We start from the raw sequence: 27,282 nt of genomic DNA on the forward strand, positions 1-27,282 counted from the left end.
CTAAAATATGGTGGCTGTGAGGTTAAGAAGAAGCTACTGAAGATTATGAATATAATTTTTGAAAAATGGGAAGGACCTAGTGATTAAAAAAAAAAATAATTAAACCTCTGCATAAGAAAGGTGATAAGAGTGAGTATATTAAATATAGAGGCAATAGCCTGGGTTTTGCAGGAGGAAAATTACTTTGTATGAGGATACTTTTTAGACTTAGAGATACTGTATATAAAGTTTTAAGAAAATAACTGTGCGGTTTCAGGAAGGGTAGAGGAAGTGCCGACCAGATTTTCACTCTTAGGTTAATAATAGAGCAGCACCTGAGTCATCAAACACCTTTAGTCCTCAGATTTATAGATTATGACCAAACGTTTGACACAGCTTGACTCAGTTGAAAAAAGATTTGTAGAAGGGAACGATAAGTTTGCGAACCAAGATAAGAAAATTAGAAGCTCCAGTGAGGACAGTAATCAAATATGGTTCTGAAGCATGGGCGCTCCAAAAAAACGGAGGAAGATTTGCCAGATCTTTTCCAGTGAAATAGCCTACGGACTGTTTTGGGTACTCGACTGACAAATCGTATTACAAAAAGTAGGCTGTATGAAATGTGTGGTTCAATCCTGATTTTTATGGCTATAATGAGAGAACGATTTAGATGGTTAGGGCACGTTCTATGGATGAAGGATGGCAGATTGTCAAAGGTTGCCCTTTTCGGCCAACCGTCTAGGCCAAAACAGAAAGCAGGTCGTTCGTGGTTTGGGTGGGAGGATGTCGTAAAGAAAGATTGAATAGAAATAGAAACTTCCTGATAGGGTGTAAAGAGGGAGGCTCTAAAGAGATTGGGATGGAGGAGGAGTGCGCGTGGCTGTGTTGGCATCAGGCGGCTTGGTACTGCAGTGAGTTGTTAGTAGTAGTAGTGAAAACGCTATATGATGTGTAATTCAGTTCCATTTGGTTGCATTGAGTTTCCATGGTTTAAAGTTTAAACAATGACTGTGCAATTTAAATGATCTAAACATCTAACCTATTATTTCGTCCAAAAATCGAAACCGTCTGTTGTAAAATCAAGTTATGTCCCCCAATAAGCAAAAAAGTTCTATAAAATTTGGATGCACCCCTAATAGCCAAGGATATATCTAGAAGGAGGTGTCTACCCAGTATGAACCCTCCCCCCATCCCATACTTTTAATATTTTTCTGATTCTTAAATTTGTATTTAAAATGCAGGTAAAAATAATTGTTTCTCCTAAAAAATTAAAAAAATTTCTCAAACTCAGAAAAGGGTCTTTAAAATGAAGGTAAAAATCCTTGTTTGGTACCATTAAACAAAGCCCACAGGCCCCTTCTTCTTCAATCTTCTGGTAGCCCCCTTTCCCTCCGAACGTAAATCCTGGATATAACCCTGCTGACAGCTGTTTGGTGAAAAAAAATGGTGAAAAAAAGGCTAAAGAAAAAATAGGATTTTCCCTCTCCTTTTTAGTACAGAGACTTCAATGACGTAAACCTTTCTATAATATAACTTATACTTGCAGAGATCTACAACTATCTGGATTTTGTTGCTGAGGCGAATGATGACGTTGCATCAGTTGAAGTTTATGGAACATCAAGCGAGGGTAGACCCCTTAAGGCACTCAAAATCAAGTCTCAAAAAGCTAAAAAGGCTATTTTCATTGAAGCAGGTATAATTGTCCATAGAGAGTCCTTTTATTTCTGTTTTAGACTGATAGGCAGGGACTTGTCAGGGGGGGGTAGAAAAAGTGCGCTGCTATTCTAAAGGAAGCGCGTGTGTGTGTATAAGGGTTAAAAATGTGTCGTTTAAATCAATTAAGACTAAATAAGTACATTCCTTTTCAAATCAATGATTCGATCTTTCTTACAATATACTCCTTTTCATAAGTAACCTGAAAAGGTATATATTTTTTTCTAAAGATTTTAAAGTGATCTGAAAAGAATAAGTTACTTCTTTAAAGGATATCAATAGGCTGAAAATGCGAACAATTTGCTTTGTACCAAGAAACAAAAAGAAAAGAAGAGTCTGAACAGGAGAATAAACTAGAAACATCATGGTTACATCACTATATTGTAACCTATTAAAACAGGGGACTATTGTTATGAATGTAAAAGAAAATTTAAACAACTTACATGAGATAAATCTGGAGATAAAAATTGATGAGTTGAACAAGTAGCCTCCTCCTCATCAATGCCAACGGTACCAATAGACCTTTGAGATCTTTGAATGGTCCTTGACCAGAGTTTACTTGCAAAAAAGAGAGATTGTTTTATTTATTTTGGGGGGATGGAGGAGGAGAGGTGGTAGGGCCATAGTTCAAGAGAAATCTAGATATGTATGACTCAAGGAGAGACAGGGTTCCCATGGAGGGCCATGGACAATTAAGGGCCAGTAGCAAACTAGGTAACCCCTGAAAAGGGCAGGTGCAGGTTTGGAGTGGGGGTAGTAATGGACATGACTTGTCAGGGAGGGAGGCAGATTGTACATTGAAATTATTTTACTAGTCTCATACTAAAAATATTGACAGTTTGTCCGTGAACAATCATAGCTTCTTAAAAGTGAAGGGGTGCTCCATCATACATAGTAAAAAAAAGAAATAATCTCATACCTTTATGGAATTGTAGCAATAAAAGTTTTATGGGACTATAAGGAAAGGACTGGGCTTAATCTTGGTCATAAATATTGACCGCGTCAAGTGTAATATTATGCTCAAAAGCCGTGAACTTACACCTTATAAGTTCTCCGATAGCGCCACTTATAGCGCTAAAGATTGTGCCAACAAGGCTTGCGCCAGCCTCAATTAATGAGAGAAAATAAAGTGTGTAGCTATATAAATGTGACCTCTTCTCCTCGAGCTATCTGGAGATCAGATTCCCTGGGAACGTACCTTGGAGATATGCGAACTAATTACCTGTTATTAGACTGGATACAGACATATAAAATGAAATAAACACAGGTAAAAAGCAATATATTTATTGAGACTTACATATTTAGGTGAACAGCAGTGGATCACTTCAAATGACAACAACGGTGACTGAGATACAACAATAATGATAGAATCACGGAGCTCTAGGGCCGAAATAATTCTATCTAAATGATCCTGAGTCTCATTTACGAATATATCCAAAAAGCACTTTTACCCCAATATCAAACGTAGTTTTTTTTTGTCCTGCGCTCTAAAAACTGGCTCACAATTGGCTCAAGTGGCCCAAGGATGCGAACCCTTCGTCCAATAAATTGTTTTAAATATTTCTGATGATTCAAACGTTCACACGGCTCTTATAATTTAAACTTCCTTAGAAATATTGTGCGTAGCATCTTTTTTATTGCCCACTTGTCTTAGCGAAATCCAAAGGATAGCGCCGTTCTTTGTCTGAGGCTAACTGCAATTTTTGTCTTTGCTGATTTAGGACTTTTCTTTCTTTTTGACACTAAATTTAAACTTAATTAGAGGAAGTCGGAATTATCTTTAGAAAGAAGGAACTTTATTTTGGTATTTTAAATATATCGCATTTTACTCACGGTACAGAATCCATCATCAAATGTTCTTTAAAAGTATGTTACTTGACTTTCCTTCAAAAAGATTTTGCTTATTATTAAATATTTGATATTGCTTTACCATTTTCAAACAGTTCGTAGTAACGAATTGTAGGTAAGGAGCTAAAACGCAGCGAAACGAAATTAAGCTACTTTCCTATTTGATTTATTGGAATTACTGATAGTATAATGTTCTTTTGCATGCATATTTCAAGTAATTAAATTCAGTTCCAATATCATAGTTTTATTTATAATAAAAATATACATGAAAACTTTCTAGATAATAAAAATAGCTCTAGAAGTACCAAAAAGGCTGTTTTCCTACGGGTGTCGTAGTATTCATGGAGGCAATACTACTTTTATATTCGTTTTAAACTTTAATTATTATGTGACTTTATTCATGGTCAACTCTGTTTTAATTTGGCTGTTTCTACTTCTTTGAAAAACTTGTTTTGTTTGAAAATTAATACTAATATTACTACTACTAACAACCCACCGCAGCACCAAGCCGCCTGAGGCCAACACAGCTACGCACGCTCCTCCTCCATCCCAATCTATTCAAACCCTCCCTGTTTACGCCCACCCCCGAAGTTCCCATTTCCTTTAAATTTTTCTTTATGACATCTTCCCACCCCAGACGATGACAACCTATTTTCCGTTTAGCCCTAGACGGTTGGCCGAAAAGAACAATCTTCGGCAATCTGTCATCCTTCATCCGCAAAACGTGCCTTAGCCACCTCAACCATTCTTTCATTATAGCCCTAGAGAGCGGTATTGAACCACATTTTTTGTATAGCCTATTGTTTGAAATACGGTCAGTCAGCCGGGTACCCATAACAATCCTCAAGCAATTTCTCTGGAAAACATCTAGCAAATCTTCATCCGCTTTTCGGAGAGCCCATGCTTCAGAGCCATATTTGACCACTGTCATCACTGTAGCTTCTAATATTCTAATCTTGATTTGCACACTTATCTTCCTATTCTTCCAAACTTTTTTTAACTGTGAAAAAACGCCCTGAGCCTTGGCTATTCTACTTTTGGCATCTTCACTGCTCCAACCATCTTTACTAATAATACTACCAAGGTAAGTGAAGCTGTCCACCTGATAAATCTTTTCAGTACCCAACTTCACCTTTTCATCTTCAATTATTCTTATCCTTAGTGACTTAGTTATTAATTTTCAAACCTATTGTAGCACCCTGAACTCGCAAAACCTCTAAAACTTCATTCATTTTGCCAACACCTTAATCCAGGATACTTAAATCATCAACATAATCTAAGTCTAGGAGACTTTTTCCTCCCCATTTGATTCCGTGGTCTCCCTTTGATTTTCCTGTGCTCCTTAAGACAAAGTCCATCAAAATAATCAATATAAAGAGGGATAGAACACAACCCTGCTTAACTCCTGATTCAATACAAAACCAGCTGGTTACCACATTTCCAACCTTAACAGCAGCAGTGTTATTCTCGTACATAGCACTAATCACTTTAATTTGTATTTGTCTGGTATACCATACAAGGATAAAACCTTTACTAAATCTCTTCTATCAACAGAATCGAACGCTTGCTCATAATCTATAAAACTGAGGACCAAAGGTGTTTTAAAACTCAGGCACTTCTCAATTATTAACCTAAGAGTGAAAATTTGGTCGACACATCCTCTACCTTTTCTAAAACCGCACTCTTCTTCTCTTAAAACTTTGTCTGCGGCATCTCTCAGTCTAAAAAGTATCATATTACTAAGTAATTTACTACCTACAGAGACCAGACTAATCCTTCGATAATTACCACACTCACTTTTATCACCTTTCTTATAAAGTGGTTTAATTAAGGTTTTCCTAAAATCGTTAGGTACTTCCCCTTTTACAAAAATCATACTTATAATCTTCAGTAACTTATTTCTAACCTCAGAGCCACCATATTTAAGAAACGCATTTACCACCCTATCAGCACCTGGAGCCTTGTTATTTCTTTAGTCCTTTTAGTACTGTCGCTAATTCCTCCTCACAAAACAAATCTTCTTTCACATCGAATGTATCACAAACTTTTTCATTTTCCTCTATATCTCTTGCTTCAACTCTATCTCGGTTAAGCAAATTCTCAAAATGTTCAGCCCATCTCTCTTCGTTTTTTTTCCTTGTCGCTAATTGCGACCCCATTCCTATGTTTAACTGGGGCAAGTCCGCATTGACTACTCCCTCTCAATTTGCTAACATGCCAGTACGATATTTTACTATTATGCCGTCTAGCTGCATCTTCCAGATCCTCGGCAATTTTATACATGGCCTCCACTTCGCACCTCCTTAGTTCATATTTTAATGCTTTCTGCACTTTCTTTACATTCCATTTGTTTTCGTATGATCTATCACTAAGATAATTCTTGTACAAGTCACAAAAGAATTGGGTATATTAATGGTTTACCAACTCTAAACTCTGCTTTTTATCTAAATTTTCGAAAATCTCACTTGGGTTGGGGGGGGGAGAACTTCCAGATTTTAATTTTACATTTTTGAAAGTGGGGAGACATTTGAGAAAACATTGTTATCACGAGGTCTCCGCAGCTCACCTTCCTCTGGATATCAAAACAGTTCTGAAATAAGAGGGTGTTTTCATCCTTAGCAAAATGTTTGCTTGTGTAGTTCAAATCCTCTAAAACGAGAAAGTCTAAGGCATACCTCCCCCCCCCCATTTCAATCTATCCGAAAGATCTCTCGCGGGTAGTTTGGAGGCTTCAACTAAGTCTATTTGTTGTTGTTTTTTTTGTTTGTTTTTTTCCTGTTTCTAAAATCAAGCTAAAACCTATGAAAATAAATTCTGATGTGGGAATTAAAAATTAATGAATTCCAAATATTTTAAATCAACTAGAAAGCAGATATCTATTATTTCTATAGCATCATCAAAATGCTGCTTTCTAAAGTTAAAAAAAAAGAAAAAAAGCCTTAAGGCTCATCTTTAACAATCCTAATAGGACAAAAGCGGAATTTAGTATTTTGTAGATGCGGCTGAAAACCTCTGCTACAGGCTTCTTGCGCATGAGAATATGGTGGCAGAAAACTTAAGTAATTTGATAAAGTATTTTTCATCAGGATCATCTGTCTTTCCAATGGAATTTCCCTCGTATCTTAGAATTACATAAATTCTGATATTTGTCAGAATTTACATAAATTCTGCATTTCGATTGGTATTTTTTTTTCTTTTTTTTTTTTTTGCAGATCTGGAATAATAATACAAGTGGATATATCTGGTTTATATATCGTAATCAAACGTCTATTTCTAATGTTAGCAATAAATCTTAAATAAATATGAGCAGCTGGCTTTTGTGCTGTGATAGGTGTAGCTCATTGACATTTGTTAATTTGGGTTTTTACCTGATCAATCAAATTTCATATATTATATGTTAAATTTAAATATAAATGTTTTATTAATTATATTTATATTTTACTTCCTCAGTTTTTACTTCAAATAGCAAGTATACATTTTGGTTATATTTTTTTCTCTCAGTGGCATAACCAGTATGGGTGCTGCTCGGGATGAACTATAAAAAGCAACCCCATTCCTGAGCTAAATGAATAACCACCCCTTTACATGCCTTAAAACTGACTATTCTAGAGAATGATGGGAATAACATTAAAACTATTAAGCTGTCTAGATTTATTTTTTTGTGAATATTATTCTTGCACCAAAGAGTTAATGACGCAATAAGACATAATAAAGGATTGGGTTACACCTATAAGGGTCCCGTCCATAAGACTGAGATGAGAACAAATTAATGCTGCGAACTCTGCTGTGTGTGGATGACATATGGTGATATCCTTGCGAATGAGCTCCCTAATGACGTCTTACCACTAGATCGGTTGGATCACCCTTGGACAAAAGGGGATACATCAAACACCCTCCATGCAAGACAATACCTGATCTCAATGGTGCAAATTTCATTTCTAACTGAAAGTATTTTCAAGAGGTTTCAGGCTCTTTTAAAATTCCCATAAGTTTGTTTTTGCAACAAACTTTAACTATTAAGATTAACTGAAATAAAAGCTGCCAATCTGAATTAAATATAATTTGAAATCCTTTCTGACAGACAATTTTGTTAACGTGTTTTTAAATTTCCGGTTACTCTGGGCCGTGGTTAAATCTTTACTAGTCTGAAGCTATCCCTGCTGAAATTTTTGTAGGCGGTTGTTCATTATCCTTCAGGTTCTCAAGGTTCGACGGTCCTTTGTTTCCTTCAAATTCGAACTCAGGAGTTGTATTGGGATTAGCAGGTGGTTTTAATTTCTCATTGGAGATTTTCTGCGCGATGCTTCGTCAGTAGAGCTTGAAGATTCCACAGTAGTACATTGAACTACTATACCAACAATTTCTACTTCTGAATCCAGACCAAGCTCTACCACAAAGTTATAACACTTTTTAATATGTCTTCACAAATTGGAGCTCGATCTAACGTGGTCGAAATATACTTTAGAAGTTACCCTTCACTCTTTTTCTTTTCTTTTTTTTCTCCCTACCGCAACCTGGCAAATGTCACTGGGTGCTGTCTACGCCCTCCGCATCCCCTAGTTACGCCACTGTACTCTCTTTCGACTAGGGTTATTCAAGATGAAGACAGCTTTTTGTAAAACAGGTGAATTTATATTTTTTCTTCTTTTTCTTCCTACTGACCACTGATCTAATGTTTCCTAAGTTTTATTTTTTGGTTTTAGAATCTATTATCCGCTATATTGGTGTTATTTTTTTTAACACTGATGACAAATGGATTTAATAACCCTGGAAAAATAATTTAGCAAATATAAGCATGTGGAACAAATATTTACAAGGTAAAACTTCCGTAGAAGATTTTGAGACAAATGAATAATTGCGCGTGCGTCTTACCATAGTCATAACTATAGCGCATAGTCTACTTTTCAACTAAAAGTAGGAGTGAATTAATACAAATACTTTGGACTGAATAATCAATGACGTGAATGTTTTTAGTGAAATTAATTTAAAAAACTTTTTCCACAAAATAAGTTTTTCAAAGAAAAGTAAAGAACTCTATTAAACCAAAAATGAGCAAAAATAAAATCAAATAATCTACCAAACGTGAAACTACCACTAATCAGCATCGATAAATAAATGAATTCCAAAACGAACAGAAATTAAAATAAATAACCGAGTCAAACTCAAAACGAGCAGAAATTAACATAAGTTAGGCTCAAAATCCCTATGCCTTCCCAAAGCCAGGTCATAGTTTGCACTTTACTGAAAAAAATATAAATGTTTTTACTTTCATAACTTTAATAAATCAAATAATATTAACATTTTGATTACTAAATATCAGTGTATAAATATTGAACTGACAATTCACATTCAGTTTTTTTCTTAGTAAAGTATCAATTATGTACTGGCCTTGGGAAGGCATAGGGGTTTTAAGCCCTACTGGTGTTAATTTCTGCTCGTTTTGAGTTTGACTCGGTTATTAGTAGTATTGATACTATTGATTCAGAGCTAGATGGTATATAGCGACCAATCTCTCTATATAATGGACCTATAAAGTGAACAAACACGTTATATTTGGAATTAGATATTCAGGGACGAGATTGTGTAATGCAACTAGACTGGTTTCTGAGGCAATACCTATTTACTGGGCCAATTAGAGCTACAGATATAAGGAATTATAAAGAATTAAACAAGAATATATGTGCAGTTTCACGGGTTCATGCCTTACCATGGCTAGGTATCTAAATATTTCACGACTACACGCCTTGTCAGACTTGTTTTTCTAGGTTCAATAGCCAAAACTCGACTTCGTCATATTCGGTATTCAAAGATTTAATACACTTTTCTGTAAAAAAAAATGCTGGTTTCAATCGTTGGGTAATTTAATCATGTTTTTTCGTATAAATAATTTTTTTACTAAAGATACAGCCAAGCCAAGCATGTTTCTGAGTAAAAAAATCTCAAACAGTAATAACCTTTAGCCTGAAGGTACCATGCTTCTTGTTCAGAATTGATAGCATATGGTGTTAGATATAAAAAAAAATTGTACCATTTGCGTAATAATAACTCTATTTTGCATCGCTGGTAATTAAAGAATGGAATGCTACAGTCAGAATTGTTGCTTTTTCGTCTAGTGACGTTTACATTATTAGTGGTATATAATAATTATAGAAAGTTATAATCATAGCGTAAACTAACTCAATTTGCGAAAAAGGTATAGTATTCGCATAACTATGTAGTGCATGATCTTAATTAGTGATTGAATAATAGGGGTGAGAATATTAATTGGTGATTGTATTGTATGAAGGTGGTAAAAAAGGGTTAAACTGATTATCAGTTAAGGTAATCCCAAAGGGGCTGTTAACTCATAGGCAATTTATTATACATTAGGAATAGCATCGTTAGCATCAATCTATGGAAATGGTTGACGATGACAAGATGACCTTGTGGCTTGACCTAGCCTAACTTTTCGGATGTGTTCTGTATAATATACAACTACCATTTGAACAGTTTTGTCAATATAAAATATGCTCTAACATTGTAGTATACTAAAAAGTTGATACTAATCAATCTATGGAAATGGTTACCGATGACAAGATGACCTTGTGACTTGACCCAGCTTAACTTCTCGGATGTGTTCTTTATAATATACAAGTACCGTTTGAACAGTATTGTCAATATAAAATATGTTCTAACATTCTAGTATACTAAAAAGTTGATACTAATAGAGATGTAGATGCCAAGACAAGAATTTTAACAAAGAAATTCAGAACAATCCTTAGAAATCCTTAGAAATCTAGTAGTTAGATGATTTTAGGTTTGAAGCATCAAGGATCGTAACCATCAATGGCCCTAACCACCAAGGACCTCAACCTCCAAGGGCCCCCTACTCCAAACCTCCAAGAGGCCCCCTCCCCCAAACTTTTTGGGGCCCCCTCCCCCAATTTTTTTAATTTTTTGTTTGTTTTTTTTTAGTTTTTTTTATTATTGTTAACTTTATATAATGCTATTTTTTCAACTTTTTCTTTACATGGCTTAGTGATAAAACATACTTAAAGCATAAGAAAAAAATCAAATTTAAGCTAGATTTCTTAACGTTTGTAGACGTGTGTTGTCTGAAACCTATGATTTGGGGTGCTCGGCTTACTATTTCGCACTTTTCTGACCTAGGTTTCATAGCCTTTCGTAGGTGGGTGTTGTCTGAAATCTATGGTTTGGGATGTTTGGTTTACTATTTTAGACTTTTCTTAGCTAGGTTTCTTATCCTTTCGTAAGTGTGTATTGCATAAAACTCATGAATTGGGATGTCTAGTTTGCTATTTTGAACTTTTCTGAGCTAGATTTCATAACCTTTCGTAGGGGTATGTCTGGTTTTATTAATAATGTTTGATTTTCTAATAAACTTTGGTTTTAATTTTCAGAAATAAGAACATACATGTTTAAAATGCAACTGATTTTAGTAATTGGGTACATTTTTGCATATTTTTTTTAATAAAGTTGGGGTTTAGTTTTCAGAAATATGAACATCCCAGTTTAAAATAAATATGATTTTATTAATAACATTTGATTTTTTGTTAATAAAGTTGGGTTTTAGTTTTCAGAAATAAGAACATCCATAAAGTTCTGTTCTAAATTTTTCAGTAGAAGATAGAGAAAAGTTACACTTTAATTGTGAATATTCGCCATGAAGATAAAAATCTCTACTTTAATTCTGCTTTTTCTCAAAGAAGTGTAAAAATGTTCAAGTTCTCTTCTGAAGATAAAAAGTTCCACTAATTCTGAATTTTCTCAATAAAGTGAAGAAAAAGTTCAACCTCTCTTCTGAATTTTCTCAAAGAAAAAAAGTTACAGATCAATTCTATTTTTTTTTTCAAAAGAAAATAAAAAGGCTCCACTTCAGTTCTGAATTTTCGCAAAGACGGGAAACAAGTTTTGAGTTTCCTCTGGAGTTGACATCGTACCCTAAAATAATGGAAACAAAGACAAAATAATGCATTAAAATATATTTATTGATGTAATTACATGATGAATATCATCCTAAAAAATGAACTATGGCACCAAAATAGAATAAGTATCATATCACGAGAAAACATTATGAAAATTTTTTATACGAATTGTTTAAAGATTTGATGATCTTTAAAAGGACAGTTGGTTAGCCATGGATGTGATGGGAGTTATAGTAATTCACCATTCATCAGCCACTTGGTGTGATCCCAATCTATATCATGAGTTTTCTTATTATTCTTCTTCTTCCTGGGATATCGTATGCATATATTCCGAGATGGAATATTTATCGAAACCCATCTGCTAAAACATCGAACTTCATCCTCAGGATAATGTATTGTATTCGTAAATATCTCACAATTAAAATCTTCCAAATTGAATAATGGAATATCCGATTTACATTTGACAATTAAAAGTTTATCAATGTGTACATTACCTTTCACGTACAGTGATGTCACACCAAAAAAAAACTACATATTTCTTCAACTTCCTGTTGCACAGTGGATAGATCCTTCCCTCCTTTATATAATGAGAGAATCACTCTATCATATAAACCTAGTTTGCTTATAATGCGTAATGTTGTACTCCGCATGTCTCTATTGTAAGCATACATATTGTAGTTGATGTACCAGTAATAAAAAAGATTTCACTATGATCAGTTGTCAGCAATAAAAATGCACATTCAAAAATTACACCACAAGCTAACTTCTTTAAACCAATGACTTCACAATCGAGAACACCGTACATCTTTGCAGATTCTGTATTATACTGATTCAACTGATAATCAAATTCAATTTACTGACTGAGATACTAACTCTGTATCGGGTTTTTTATATCCACGCGCCAGAGTAATTGTTTTCCGAGAGAAGTAAAGAGTGAGGTTGAATTTTAAAACGGAGAGAAATTGGTTTGGATTAAATTGGTTTGGATAGAAATTAGTTTTTTCATTGAGTACCAGTCCGAGTATTTTCAATGTTTACGATAAATTATGATGTAGCAGATTCAGCATGCTGGAGATCCCTATGGTATGATGTTTCAATCTATGTCACCCATGGCGACCTAACCTAAATGAATCTAACTTAAAAGCCGTTAACTTAATATAACTTCCTCTTAAACTAGTGCCGGTGAACCTAAGAAAATTAAAGAATCTCCATGAAAATAAAATCTTCAGATACAGCATGTTGAAGAACCCTATGATATGTTTCAATCCATGTCACCCATGGTAGCCTAAACTAAATGAATCTAACTGAAAAGCCTTTAACTTAATGTAACCTAACCTAGTGATGATATGATACAATCATTGAATAAATTGAACCTAAAATGAACAAAAATTAAAAAAAATAATTATAATAGGCTTTGAAATAACCTTTATTTCTATGGATGAATGGGTGAAGCCTAAAACAAACAGAAATTACTATCATTGGATAAACGGAACATAAAAGGAACAAAGTTCTGTTCTAAATTGTTCTGTAGAAGATAGAAAAAAGTTATGCTTTGATTGTGAATATTCTCCACGAAGATAAAAAAGTTCCACTTTAATTCTGAGTTTTCTCAACGAAGTAAAAAAAGTTCCAAGTTGTCTTCTGAATTTTCTCAATGAAAAGACAAAAAACTTACAGCTCAGTTCTAATTTACACTAAAGAAAATTAAAAAAAAAGGTTCCATTTCAGTTCTTAATTTTCTAAAAGACATAAAAAAATTCAAAGTTCTATTCTAAATTTTTCCGTAGAAGATAGAAAAAGTCATACTTTGATAGTGATAATTCTTAATGAAGATTAAAAGCTCCACTTAATTCTAAATTTTCTCAACGAAGTGAAGAAAAGTTCAAGTTATCTTCTGAATTTTCTCAATGAAAAGAAATAAGTTACAGATCAATTCTTATTTTTTCCGATGAAAATAAAAAGGTTCCACTTCAGTTCTGATTTTTCTCAAGGAGATGAACAAATTTAAAGTTCTGTTCCAAATTTTTCATAGAAGATGGAAAAAAGTTATTCTTTGATTGTGAATATTCGCCATGAAGATAGAGATTTCCACATTAATTCTGAGTTTTCTCAACGAAGTCTAAAAATGTTCAAGTTCTCTTCTGAAGATAAAAAGTTCCACTTTAATTCTGATTTTTCTCAATAAATTGAAGAAAAGTTCAAGGTTTCTTTTGAATTTTCTCAAAGAAAAATAAGTTACAGATCAATTCTAATTTTGTCCAGAGAAAAAAAGGTTCCATTACAGTTCTTAATTTTCTAAAAGACATAACAAAATTAAAGTTATATTCTAAATTTTTCCGTAGAAGATAGAAAAGTCATGCTTTGATTGTGAATATTCTCAATGAAGATAACAAGTTCCACTTTAATTCAAAATTTTCTCAACGAAGTGAAGAAAAGTTCAAGTCCTTCTGAATTTTCTCAATGAAAAAGAAATAAGCAACAGATCAAATCTAATTTTTTCCAAAGAAAATAAAAAGGTTCCACTTCAGTTATGATTTTTCTCAAGGAGATGAAAAAATTTAAGGTTCTGTTCCAAATTTTTCATAGAAGATAGAACAAAGTTATACTTTAATTATGAATATTCGCCATGAAGATAAAGAGTTCCACATTAATTCTGAGTTTCCTCAAAGAAGTGCAAAAACGTTCAAGTTCTCTACTGAAAATAAAAAGTTCTACTTTAATTCTGAGTTTTCTCAATAAAGTGAAGAAAAGTTCAAATTCTCTTCTGAATTTTCTCAAAGAAAAAATAAGTTACAGATCAATTCTAATTTTTTTCAGAGAAAATAAAAAGGTTCCACTTCTGTTCTGATTTTTCTCAATGAGGTGAAAAATATTAAGTTCTGTTCTAAATTTCTCATAAAATATAGAAAAAAAGTTATATTTTCGTTGTGAATATTCACTCTGAAGATAAAGAGTTCCACTTTAATTCTGAGTTTTCTCAAAGAAGTGTAAAAATGTTCAAGTTCTCCAGTGAATTTTCTTAAAGAAGAGAAAAAAAGTTAGCTCAATTCTGTATTTTCCAAAGAAGAGAAAAAAGTTCTACTTCAGTTCTAAATTTTTGAGACATGAAAAAAAAATTAAAGTTCTGTTCTAAATTTCTCCTTAGAAGATAGAAAATAAGTTAGTTGGATTCTGAAAATTCTCCATGAAAATATAAAAAGTTCCACTTTAATTCTGAGTTTTCTCAGAGAAGTGAAGATAAGTTCAAGTTCTCTTCTGAACATAAATAGTTCCACTTTTAATTCTGAGGTTTCTCGAAGAAGTGGAGAAAAGTTCAAATACTCTTCTGAATTTTCTCAAATAAAAAATGTTATAGTTCAATTTGAAATTTTTCCATAGAAGTTAGAAAAAAGTTATACTTCGATTCTGGATTCTTCTCCAAGAAGAGAAAAAGTTTTACTTTAAAAATATATTTTCTCAAAGAAGTGAAGAAAAGTTCCAGTTCTCTTGTGAATGTTTTCCCAAAGAAGAGAAAAGGTTCCACTTTAATTCTGAGTTTTCAAAACGAAGTGAAGAAAAATTCAAGTTCTCTTCTGAATTTTCTCAAAGAAAAGAAAAAAGTTATAGTCCAATTCTAATTTTTTCCAAAGAAAATAAAAAATCTCAGGCTTTTTAATAAAAATTCTAAGCGTTTGACATTCTAGCGTATCCTAACAATAACGGAAATATAACAAAGTAATGCATAAAAAAGTTTTATTGAAATAACGACATGTAGAATATTAACATAAAAATATGTTATTATACATTATTAATATCATTGAAAAACTTTGAACATTTTGAATCTGTTCCAACAAATAAATCATCATGTTCTCTCTTGATACTAGACTTAACCTCTTCGCTTAGTTCATAACCAGTAGAATAATCATTAATTTATTTTGAGTCATATGCAATTTTTAGTGGGGTGTCACATACAAGTTCAATACACGTTTCGTATTTGGTATTATTTGATTCATTGACGATATGATCATTGGCAGTAATAATGTTTACTTGTGCTATTTTCTCCATTAATTTATCTTCATATTCCTTAGTATTATTTTCTACCATTGCCCTTTTTTATTTTGCCAGCGATTTCATTGTCTATTATCACATTATTTTTACAGTGGTAACAGTTCTGGCACGTAGATAAGATATGATCTATGATATTAGTGCAGCAGTATGCATGTCTTCTATTTTCCTTTGCTTTCATTTGAATGCTAACACCGGAAAGATGACGATGTGATCTATTAACGGGTAACATGTTACCTGAACTATTAGCTAGAAGTTGCCCCTCTTCATAAACTATTATTTTTATGTTGGCATTCTCTTTGAGTACTAACTTCTCTGGAAATGATACTTTCATATATCTGCCATTTGCATGATGGAAATTCTTGGGTACTCCAAAAGAAAATAACTCCTCACTATCAGGACGACGTAAGCATACATTCCCAATACTTCATATTGTTATAGAGTGCAGCACAACCGCTCAGACACACAGTCATTGTGAGACATGCAAAAAGTTAGGTTAATTTAGGTTTACTTACAGTGGTGCGCCACTCTAAGTGAACCTAAATTAACCTAACTTTTTGCATGTCTCTCTCACTATGAGTGTGTGTCTGAGCGGGTGTGCTGCCATCCATGACAACATGAAATATGCTTGCGGCTACACAAATCGTACTCTATGCCTGCTCTTACACACGAAGCGGCTTTCCCACTGGTACTCTATGGTAGGTTATCGAGACTGCTTACTTTATTGCATGTATTAAGTCAGTAATTTTCACTCATTGGAGGAATAAACACCTGCATCAGTGAAAAAGAATTATTCGAGGAATGTGTGTAGACATGATAAAGTCATCGCTGCCATGAATGCTGACAGAGAGATATATTTGAACTATGAAATAAGTAGTAGTGGAGATCTTATTGGGAATGTATGCTTTGCTAAAGAAAAGGTAGCATGTATGCTACCTTTTTATTTTCTCTGGAAAACAATAGAATTGATCTGTAACTTATTTTTTCTTTGAGAAAATTCAGAAGACAACTTGAACTTTTCTTCACTTTATTGAGACAACACACACCTAACACAGGCTATGAAACCTAGGTCAGAAAAGTACGAAACCGTAAACAAAGCACCCCAAATCATAGGTTTCAGACAACACACATCTAAGAACGTTAAGAAATCTAGCTGAAATGTGAATTTTATATGCTTTAAGTATGTTTTATGTCACTCTAAGCCATGTAAAAAAATTGAAAAAAATGGCATGTCAAAAAAATAATAATAATAATAAAAAACTTAAATAAAACAAAAAAAAGTTAAAAAATGAGGGGAGGGGGCCCCAAAAAGTTGGAGGAGGGGGCCACTTAGAGTTTGGGGGTAGGGGGCTTTGGAGGCTTGGGTCCTTTCTGGTTATTGTCATTGATGATTGTGATTCTTGATGATTCAAACCTATAGTCATCTCACTACAAGATTTCTAAGGATTTCTAAGGATTGTTCTGAATTTCTTTATTAAAATTCTTTTCTTGGCATCTTTATCTCTATTAGTATCAGCATTTTAGTATAATAGAATGTTCGAGCATATTTTATATTGACAACACTGTTCAAACGGTACTTGTGTATTATACAGAACACATCCGAGAAGTTAAGCTAGGTCAAGTCAAAAGGTCATCTTGTCATCGGTAGCCACTTCAATAGATTGATTAGTATCAACTTTTTAGTATTCCACAATGTTAGAGCATATTTTTATATTGACAAAACTGTTCAAATGATAGTTTGTATTACACAGAACACATCCGAGAAGTAAGGCTAGGTCAAGTCACAAGGTCATCGTTATCCATTTCCATAGATTGATGCTACCGATGCTATTCGAAATTTATAATTAATTGCCTATGAGTTAATAACCCCTTCGGGCTTACCTTAACTGATAATCAGTTTAACCCTTTTTACCACCTTCATACAATCCAATCACCAGTTAGTATCATTCTCATCCCTATTTTTCAATCACTAATTAAGATCATTCATTGCAGAATTATCCAAATGCTATACCTTTTTTCGCAAATTGAGTTAGTTTACGCAATGATATAACGTTTTATCATTATTAGATACCACTAATAATGTAAACATCACTGGATGAAAAAGCAACAATTCTGACTGTAGCATTCCATTCTTTAATTACCAGCGATGCAAAATAGGTTTATTTTTACGCAAATGGTACAATTTTTTTATATCTATCACCATATGCCATCAATACTGGACAAGATGCAAGGTAGGTTAGAGGTTATTACTGTTTGACAATTTTTTACTCAGAAACATGCTCGGCTTGGCTGTATTTTTAGTAAAAACATTATTTATACGAAAAAACATGATTATCTTACCCTACGACTGAAACCAGTATTTTTTACAGAAAAGTGTATGAAACCTTTGAATACCCAATATGACGAAATCGAGTTTTGGCTATTGAACCTAGAGAAACATGTCTTACAAGGCGTGTAGTCGTCAAATATATAGGTACCTACCCATGGTGAGGCATGAACCCGTGAAACTGCACACATATTCTTGTGTAATTCCTTATACATCTCTGATTGGCCCACAAATAGGTGTTGGCTCAGAAACCAGTCTGGTTACATTACACAATCTCGTCCCTGAATATCTAGTTCCAAATATAACGTGTTTGCTCGCTTTATAGGTCCATTATATAGAGGGATTGGTCGCTTTATACTATCTAGCTCTGAATCAATAGTAGCAATACTACGGTTATTTTTTGTAATTTCTATTCGTTTCGGGTTTCATATATTTATTGATGCTGATTTATGGTAGTTTTACGTTTCGTAGATCAGTTTAGTCTATTTTTGCCCATTCTTGGTTTAATGGAGTTCTTCAATTTTCTTTTAAAAACTTATTTTGTGGAAAAAGTTTTTTTTAAATTAATTTTTATATTAATTTTATATTATTTTATATTAATTTTTATATTGACATAGTCTTTTCAGGGAAAAAGAAAACAATACGTTATATCTTTCCATTTTTTAAAGACTTTATAGTTTGACCGGCTATTTGCATGCTGGAAAATATTTTCAGCAATTTTTAACAATCTACAGTAACACCCTTTTAAAAATCTAGACACAAATGATAGCGTTTAAATTAGTTTCATACCTCCTCTAGTTGTCCTGAAATGGAAAACTTGATACCATTCGCAAAGGAAATCTATTTACTTTATTTGACAGCTTGGATACACTTACGCTATTTTGAATTGGTTAAATTTTAAGAGCAGAAGTAGCCCCGAAAGTTTGAACATAATACCCTCAGTCGCTCTTGGGATGGTTCAGATGCCTTATTGGTAATTAGCATTAACACTGTGCATTGTGATTTAATCTTAAGGAAACATTTAGTTTTTAAACATAATTGGCAAATGGGAAGATGGGCGTGGGAGGAGGACTAGTTGCCATCTAATCACTTTCGACTGTTAAAAAGGGCATTAAACGGGGTTATTTTGAACTAACGTACCTTTTTTCCTCCTTTATTTCGCAATAAATTTTGTAAATGGTAACATAACCACCCAGAAACACTATTTCCATATGTATTTCTAACCGCTGAAGAGGGTGGACGTGTGGCCATGTGGCCAAAAATTATGGCCACATGGCCATAATTTTTTTTTGAAAATGGGGTTCAAAGTTACCCACACTTCGTCCAACTTTGAACGACGTTATTTAATTTTATGTACTGTTCATGCAGTTTCCTAATTTGTTCAAAGTTGGCCATGCTTTCGGTGAGTTTGAACAACAACTTATTTACAGACGTTTTCCTCTAAGAGTCAATGTAAAAAGGTTACTTATATTGAACAAAATTAAAAAGAAATACAGAAAATTAGACTAAGATTATGTCAAAAAACAGAACTTGCTCAAAAATCCCGGAAAACCGGGGGCTAGAATTTGTGTTCTCTGCAAAGTTTTTTGTATGACTTTGTAACTTCACGATGCCCTGCAATTTGGAAGGGGCCATGTCCTTTTCAAACGAGTGGTCCAGCGAAAATATATCTTTCTTCAACAACACTGACATCACCTCTCTTGGGCCAGTTGTAACTGAAGTCAGGATTACTCACACGTTCCGTAGATTTGAACTTCACCATCCCCTCATCTGGAAAGTCTTCTGTTCGCCCAAAGTAGAAATCTTTCTCCTAGAACACAGCATAGAAATCAGACAGTTTATTTGGGAGACCTGAGTCCTTCTTACAAGTATAATTGTGACCACCCTCATGTTCACTATTCTGACCTTCATCCCAACTAAGTTCACTGGAATCGTCGCACAATTTTTCGGCAAGTTGTCTGATGCATCGTCAGATGAGCAGTCAAGATTCAGGACTTCTCGTAACTTTTTCCAGCTCCCTTTCCTTTATTTGACTTCATTTTATCTTTGCCAGATTTCACTTCATCGTCCTTGAATCTTCAAGATCTTCATCTTCTCTGTCGCTCAATTTAGCTAGTGATTTTCCGAGAGCCTTGTCAAGCTTTGTTCGCCTACGCGACACAGTACCAACAGTGACAAACTGCCTTTTTTCGAAGGAAGTTATGACAGAATCGCCAACTGCCTCACAGATTTCGTCATTTGATCGAGTATCGGGAATCTTTGCAACTCTTTCTGTCAAAGCATAATATGAACCCATTTTGAAGGTTGAAATTGTCATCCTTCGCCAGCTCTTCCCAGAGGAGCTTCAATTGCTTTGGAAACACCTCCTTTCAGACTGAATTTTCGGCAGGGTTTTTGCATCTTGTATTCTTCGAGGGTTCTTTTCCAGATTCGTTTAGTCAGCCCAAAGAATGAAGACTATTATTTTCAATATTCTATTTTATAACATTTCAATGAAAACTTATACCCCCAGGGCATAACTTATAACCCTTGCCCTGAAGACTTTGGGGGGAGTGTCCTGCTCAAAGGTATAATTTCCTGAACTTTAGACTGCGTGGAGCAAAATGGCTATATAAAAATTTTGATTGGATATGTTTGGGGAAATGGCGGGAGTGGAAGTGGTGTTAGTCGCTCTCCAATCACTTTCAACTATTAAAAATGGCCCTAGCTTTTTTCATTTCCAATCGAATGAGCCCTTTTGAAGTTTCTACGACAAAACGTTCAATAAAAATCTTATATGCCCCCAGGGCATAACTTACAACCCTTGCCCTGAGTGCTGGGGGGGGTCATTCTCAAAGACCTAAGTTCCAGAATTTTCTACTACGTTTAACAAAATGGCTTTCGGAAAACTTTCAGTTGAGGTGTTTGGAGGAATGGTGGGCGTGAGAGGGGGGTTAGTTACCCTCTAATCACTTTCGACTATTTCAAAGGGCACTGGCCCTCTGAATTTCAAATTGAATGAGCCCCTTTTGAAGTTTTACGACAGCTATATCTATAAAAACCTTATATGTCCTCAGGGCAGAACTTAGAACCCTTAGGGCTCTAAGGCTCTTAGGGCTCTTAGGGCTCTTTGCCCTTAGGGCTGTGGGGGTTTGTCATCCTTAAATACATAATTTCCAGAACTTTCAACTACGTTGAACAAAATAGCTATCTCTAAACTTTGATTGAATGTTTTTGGGGAAATGGTGGGCGTAAGAGGGGGGTTAATTACTCTATTCACTTTCGACTATTAAAAAGGAGCCCTTTTTGAAATTAATATAACAACTTTCTATAAAAAATTTATATGCCCCAAGGCCATAACTTAGAACCCTTGCACTGAGGGCTCTGATGGGGTTATCATCGTAAAAGACCTTATTTCAAGAACCTTCAACTACTTTGAACAAAATGAATATCTAAAAATTTTGATTGGATGTGTTTGGGAAAATGGTGGGCGTGAGAGGGGCGTTAGTCGCTCTCTAATCACTTTCAACTATTAAAAAAGGCATTAGCCCTTTCAATTTCTATAAAAAACAACTTTTTATAAAAAAATTTATATGCCCCAAGGCCATAACTTAGAACCCTTGCACTGAGGGCTCTGATGGGGTTATCATCCTAAAAGACCTAATTTCAAGAACTTTCTACTATGTTGAACAAAAATGGATATTTCCAAATTTTTATTGGATGTATTTGGGGTAACGGTGGGCTTGACAGGGGCATTAATTGCTCTCCAACCGCTTTCAACCATTAAAAAAGGAACTGGCCCTTTCAATTTCCAAGTGAATAAGCCCTTTTCAAGTTTCTACGCCTTCAATAAAAACCTTATACGCCCCCAGGGCACAACTTACAACCCTTGCTATGAGGGTTGTGGGCGGGGGAGGGGTTGTCATCCTTAAAGACCTAATGTCCAGAAGTTGCAACGACGTTGAATAGACGGTCTAACTAAAATTTAGCTCGGATGTGTTTGGAGAAACGACGGACATGAGTAGGGGGTTAGTTGTCCACAAATCACTTTCACCAATGAAAAAGGACACTAGCCCCTTGAATGTCAAATTGACTGAGCCTTTTTTGAAGTGTCTACGACACAACTTTCAATAAAAACCTTATATGCCCCCCGGGCATAACTGATAACCCTTGCCCTGAGGGGTGTGGGGGATTGTACTCCTCAAAAACATATTTTCTATCTGGAAATCAACTACGCTGAACAAAATAGCTATCTAAAATATTGATTGGATGTGTTTGGAGAAAATATGGGCGTGAGAGGTGAGTTAGTTGCCTTCAAATCACTTTCGACTATTAAAAAGTGCACGACGGTTTCTACGACAAAGATTTCAATAAGAACCTTATATAGCCCCAGGGCATAACTTATAACCCTTGCCCTGAAGACTGTGGGGGAGTGTCCTGCTCAAAGGTATAATTTCCAGAACTTTCAACTGTGTGGAATAAATGGCTATCTCAAAATCTTTATTGGATGTGTACGGGGAAATGGTGGGCGTGGAAAGGGTGTTAGTTGCTTTCCAACCACTTTTGACTATTAAAAAGTGCACTAGGCATTTCAATTTCCAATTCAATGAGCCCTTTTTGAAATTTCTACGACAACGCGTTATATAAAAACCTTATATGCCCCCTGGGCATAATTTACAACCCTTGCCCTGAGGGTTGTGGGTGGGTTGTCATCCTCAAAGACCTAATTTCCAGAACTTAAAACTACGTTGAAAAAAACAGCTATCTCAAAGTTTTGATTAGATGTGCTTGGGGGAAAGGTGGGCGTGAGAGGCGGGTTAGTTGCCCTCTAATCACTTTCAACTATTTAAAAGGGAACTAGCCCTTTGAACTCCCAATCGAATGAGCCTTTTTTAAAGTTTCTATGACAATGCCTTCTATAAAAAATCTTATATGCCCCCAGGGCATAACTTACAACCCTTGCCATAAGGGCTTGCCCTAAGGAGGACTGTCCTCAAAAACATAATTTCTATCTGGAAATCAGCTACGCTGAACAAAATGGCTACCTCAAAAAATTGATTGGATGTGTATCTGGAAATGGTTGGCATGAAAGGGGTGTTATTCAACTTCCAATCACTTTCGACGATTAAAAAGGGCAAAAACCGCTCCAATTTCCAATTGAATGAGCGCTTTTTGAAGTTTGTACGATAACTTCTTCGATACGAACTGCCCTGCTCTAAACGAAAAAATTAATAAGTAATACATTGTGCCAACATCGTTCTTATATGCCCCCAGGGCATAACTTAAAACCCTTGTCCTGAGGACTGTCGGGGACTGTCCTCCTCTTAAGTTAGTCCCCGTTTCTTGTCTCGTTCTCGAGTGTCCCCGTTTTTTACTTAGGCAGTGCGATCGCGCTGCCTATGATTTATGCAACAACTTTCTATAAAACCTTATATGCCCCCATTTTCATAGCTTACAACCCTTCCACTGACGGTTCTGAAGGGGTTACCATCCTAAAAGACCTAATTTCCAGAACTTTCAACTATGTTGAAAAAATGGATATCTCAAAATTTTTATTGGATGTGTTTTGGAAAATGGTGGGCGTGAGACGGGCGTTAGTCACTATCCAATCACTTTCAACTATTAAAAAAGGCACTAGCCCTTTCAAATTTCAATTGAATGAGCTCTTTTGAAGTTTCTACGACAGCACTTTCAATAAAACTTTATATGCCCCCAGTGCATAACTTTCAACCCGTGCCCTGGGGGCTGTGGGGGGAGGGGTTTTCATCCTTAAAGATCGAATGTCCAAAACATTCAACTACGTGAACAAACTGGATGTCTAAAAGTTTTTGTTGGATGTACTTGGGTAAAAGGTGGGTGTGACAGGGGGGTTAGTTGCCCTCAAATCACTTTCGACTATTAAAAAGTGTACTAGCCCTTTGAATTTCAAATCGAATGAGCCCTTTTTCAAGTTTCTACGACAAAGATTTCAAGAAAAATATCCTTGCCCTGAGGGTTATGGGGGAGTATCCTCCTCAAAAAAGTGTTTTCTATCTGGAAATCAACTACGCTGAACATAATGGCTATCTAAAATATTGATTGGATGTGTTTGGAGAAAAGATGGGCGTGAGAGGTGAGTTAGTTGCCTTCAAATCACTTTCGACTATTAAAAAATGCACGACGGTTTCTACGACAAAGATTTCAATAAAAACCTTATATAGCCCCAGGGCATAACTTATAACCCTTGCCCTAAAGACTGTGGGGGAGTGTCCTGCTCAAAGGTATAATTTCCAGAACTTTGAACTGTGTGGAATAAATGGCTATCTCAAAATCTTTATTGGATGTGTTCGCGGAAATGGTGGGCGTGGAAAGGGTGTTAGTTGCTTTCCAATCACTTTTGACTATTAAAAAGGGCACTAGCCATTTCAATTTCCAATCGAATGAGCCCTTTTTGAAGTTTCTACGACAACGCGTTATATAAAAACCTTATATGCCCCCTGGGCATAATTTACAACCCTTGCCCTGAGGGTTGTGGGGGGGTTGCATCCTCAAAGACCTAATTTCCAGAACTTAAAACTACGTTGAAAAAAACAGCTATCTCAAAGTTTTGATTAGATGTGCTTGGGGGAAAGGTGGGCGTGAGAAGCGGGTTAGTTGCCCTCTAATCACTTTCAACTATTTAAAAGGGAACTAGCCCTTTGAACTCCCAATCGAATGAGCCTTTTTTAAAGTTTCTATGACAATGCCTTCTATAAAAAATCTTATATGCCCCCAGGGCATAACTTACAACCCTTGCCATAAGGGCTTGCCCTAAGGAGGACTGTCCTCAAAAACATAATTTCTATCTGGAAATCAGCTACGCTGAACAAAATGGCTACCTCAAAAAATTGATTGGATGTGTATCTGGAAATGGTTGGCATGAAAGGGGTGTTATTCAACTTCCAATCACTTTCGACGATTAAAAAGGGCAAAAACCGCTCCAATTTCCAATTGAATGAGCGCTTTTTGAAGTTTGTACGATAACTTCTTCGATACGAACTGCCCTGCTCTAAACGAAAAAATTAATAAGTAATACATTGTGTCAACATCGTTCTTATATGCCCCCAGGGCATAACTTAAAACCCTTGTCCTGAGGACTGTCGGGGACTGTCCTCCTCTTAAGTTAGTCCCCGTTTCTTGTCTCGTTCTCGAGTGTCCCCGTTTTTTACTTAGGCAGTGCGATCGCGCTGCCTATGATTTATGCAACAACTTTCTATAAAACCTTATATGCCCCCATTTTCATAGCTTACAACCCTTCCACTGACGGTTCTGAAGGGGTTACCATCCTAAAAGACCTAATTTTCAGAAGTTTCAACTATGTTGAAAAAAAGGACTATCTCAAAATTTTGATTGGATGTGTTTTGGAAAATGGTGGGCGTGAGAGGGGCGTTAGTCACTATCCAATCACTTTCAACTATTAAAAAAGGCACTAGCCCTTTCAATTTCCAATTGAATGAGCTCTTTTGAAGTTTCTACGACAGCGCTTTCAATAAAACTTTATATGCCCCCAGTGCATAAATTTCAACCCTTGCCCTGGGGGCTGTTGGGGGAGGGGTTGTCATCCTTAAAGATCTAATTTCCAAAACTTTCAACTAGGTTGAATAAAATGGCTATCTAAAAATTTTGATTGGATGTGTTTGGGGAAAAGGTGGGCGTGAGAGGGGGGTTAGTTGCCCTCAAATCACTTTCGACTATTAAAAAGGGTACTAGCCCTCTGAATTTCAAATCGAATGAGCCCTTTTTCAAGTTTTCTACGACAAAGATTTCAAGAAAAACCTTATATGCCCCCAGGGCATAACTTATAATCCTTGCCCTGAGGGTTATGGGGGAGTATCCTCCTCAAAAAAGTGTTTTCTATCTGGAAATCAACTACGCTGAACATAATGGCTATCTCAAAATTTTTATTGGATGGGTTTGGGGAAATGACTGGCGGGGGGGGCTAGTTGCTCTCCAATCACTTTCGACTATTAAAAAGGGCACTAGCTCTTTAAATTTCCAATCGAATGAGCATTTTTTGAAGTTTTTACGAAAACACCTCTTATAAGAACCTTATATGCCCCCAGGGCATAACTTAAAACCCTTGCCCTGGGGGTTGTTGCGGAGTGTCCTCCTCAAAAACATATTTTCTATCTGGAAATCAACTACGCTAAACAAAATGGCTATCTCCAAATTTTGGTTGGATGTGGTTTGGGAATGATGGGCGTGGGGGGGGGGTTGTTGCCCTCCAATCATTTTGACTATTAAAAAGGGTACTAGCCCTTTGATTTTCCAATCGAATGAGCCTGTTTTGAAGCTTCTACGACAACGCCTTCTATAAAATCCTTATATGCCCCCTGGGCATAACTTAAAACCCTTGCCCTGAGGGTTGTGAGGGAGTGTCCTCCTCAAAAACATATTTTCTATATGAAAATCAACTACGCTGAACAAAATGGCTATATCAAAATTTTGATCGGATGTGTTTGGGGGAATGATGGGCGTGGGGGGTCTAGTTGCCCTCCAATCACTTTCGACTATTTAAAAGGGCACTAGCCACTTCAATTTCCAATCGAATTAGCCCTTTTCGAATTTTCTACGACAGCTCCTTCGATACGAAGTGCCGGGTATGGAGAAAAAGCCAAAAAAAACACATTCTGCCCACATCGTTCTTTACTTAGGCAGCGCTAGCGCGCTGCCTATGATAAAATACACACAATAATGACTATTTATTCAAGTTTAGAGTTTAAATTCCATTTTTAATTTGCAGGTATTCATGCACGTGAGTGGATAACCCCTGCAACGGCAACTTACGTAATAAATCAGCTATTTCACGAAAATAACACTGCTGTAAGAGAAAACTTTGACTGGATCATCGTCCCATCCACAAATCCAGATGGCTACGAGTACTCCAGAACAACAAATCGACTGTGGCGTAAAACTCGATCAGGATCAAAAGCTTCAAAAATCTTTCAAGAAACCGGGAAAATGGCCCGTTCTGTGAAGCAAAAGAAAGGACGCACAGTTGCCTCCTATCGAAAACTATTTGAATGTTTAGGCGTGGATGGAAATCGCAACTGGGACTTCCATTGGAGGAAGGGTGGAAGTTCTATTCAGTCTTGTTCCGAAACTTATGCCGGCCCTACTGCTTTTTCGGAGCCAGAAACTAAATCCTTGTCTGATTACATTCTCAAGAATACAGAATCCGGAAAATTTACTGCTTACTTTGCTATCCACTCTTATTCACAAATGTGGCTACTTCCATGGGGATACACGAAGAACACTCCTGAGGATATCGCTGACCTTAAACGTTTGGCAAAGATTGGTGCAGAAGCCCTTCGTTCTGTCCATGGTACAAACTTTAGAGTAGGAACTACCCCTGGGTTACTATATATAGCTTCAGGTAAAAGTTTATTCATTTTTTTCATTTACCCGAAAAAAACTATAAGAACATACATCAAGTATTTGAGTTTCTAA

General features: G+C 35.5%; 1 pseudogene across 1 annotated transcript; it reads left to right on the top strand.

Annotated features, from left to right (window-relative positions):
• Positions 1 to 354: 354 nt before the first annotated feature.
• On the top strand, positions 355 to 27,282 carry LOC148953664 (carboxypeptidase B pseudogene; annotated as a pseudogene). Its single transcript, XR_016141592.1, has 3 exons — positions 355 to 460; positions 1,526 to 1,672; positions 26,576 to 27,282. The product of XR_016141592.1 is annotated as a carboxypeptidase B pseudogene (transcript).

This window comes from Artemia sp. Qi Xiang Cuo, chromosome 3, assembly GCF_049724085.1.
Source record: "Artemia sp. Qi Xiang Cuo chromosome 3, ASM4972408v1, whole genome shotgun sequence".
Lineage (NCBI taxonomy): Eukaryota > Metazoa > Arthropoda > Branchiopoda > Anostraca > Artemiidae > Artemia > Artemia sp. Qi Xiang Cuo.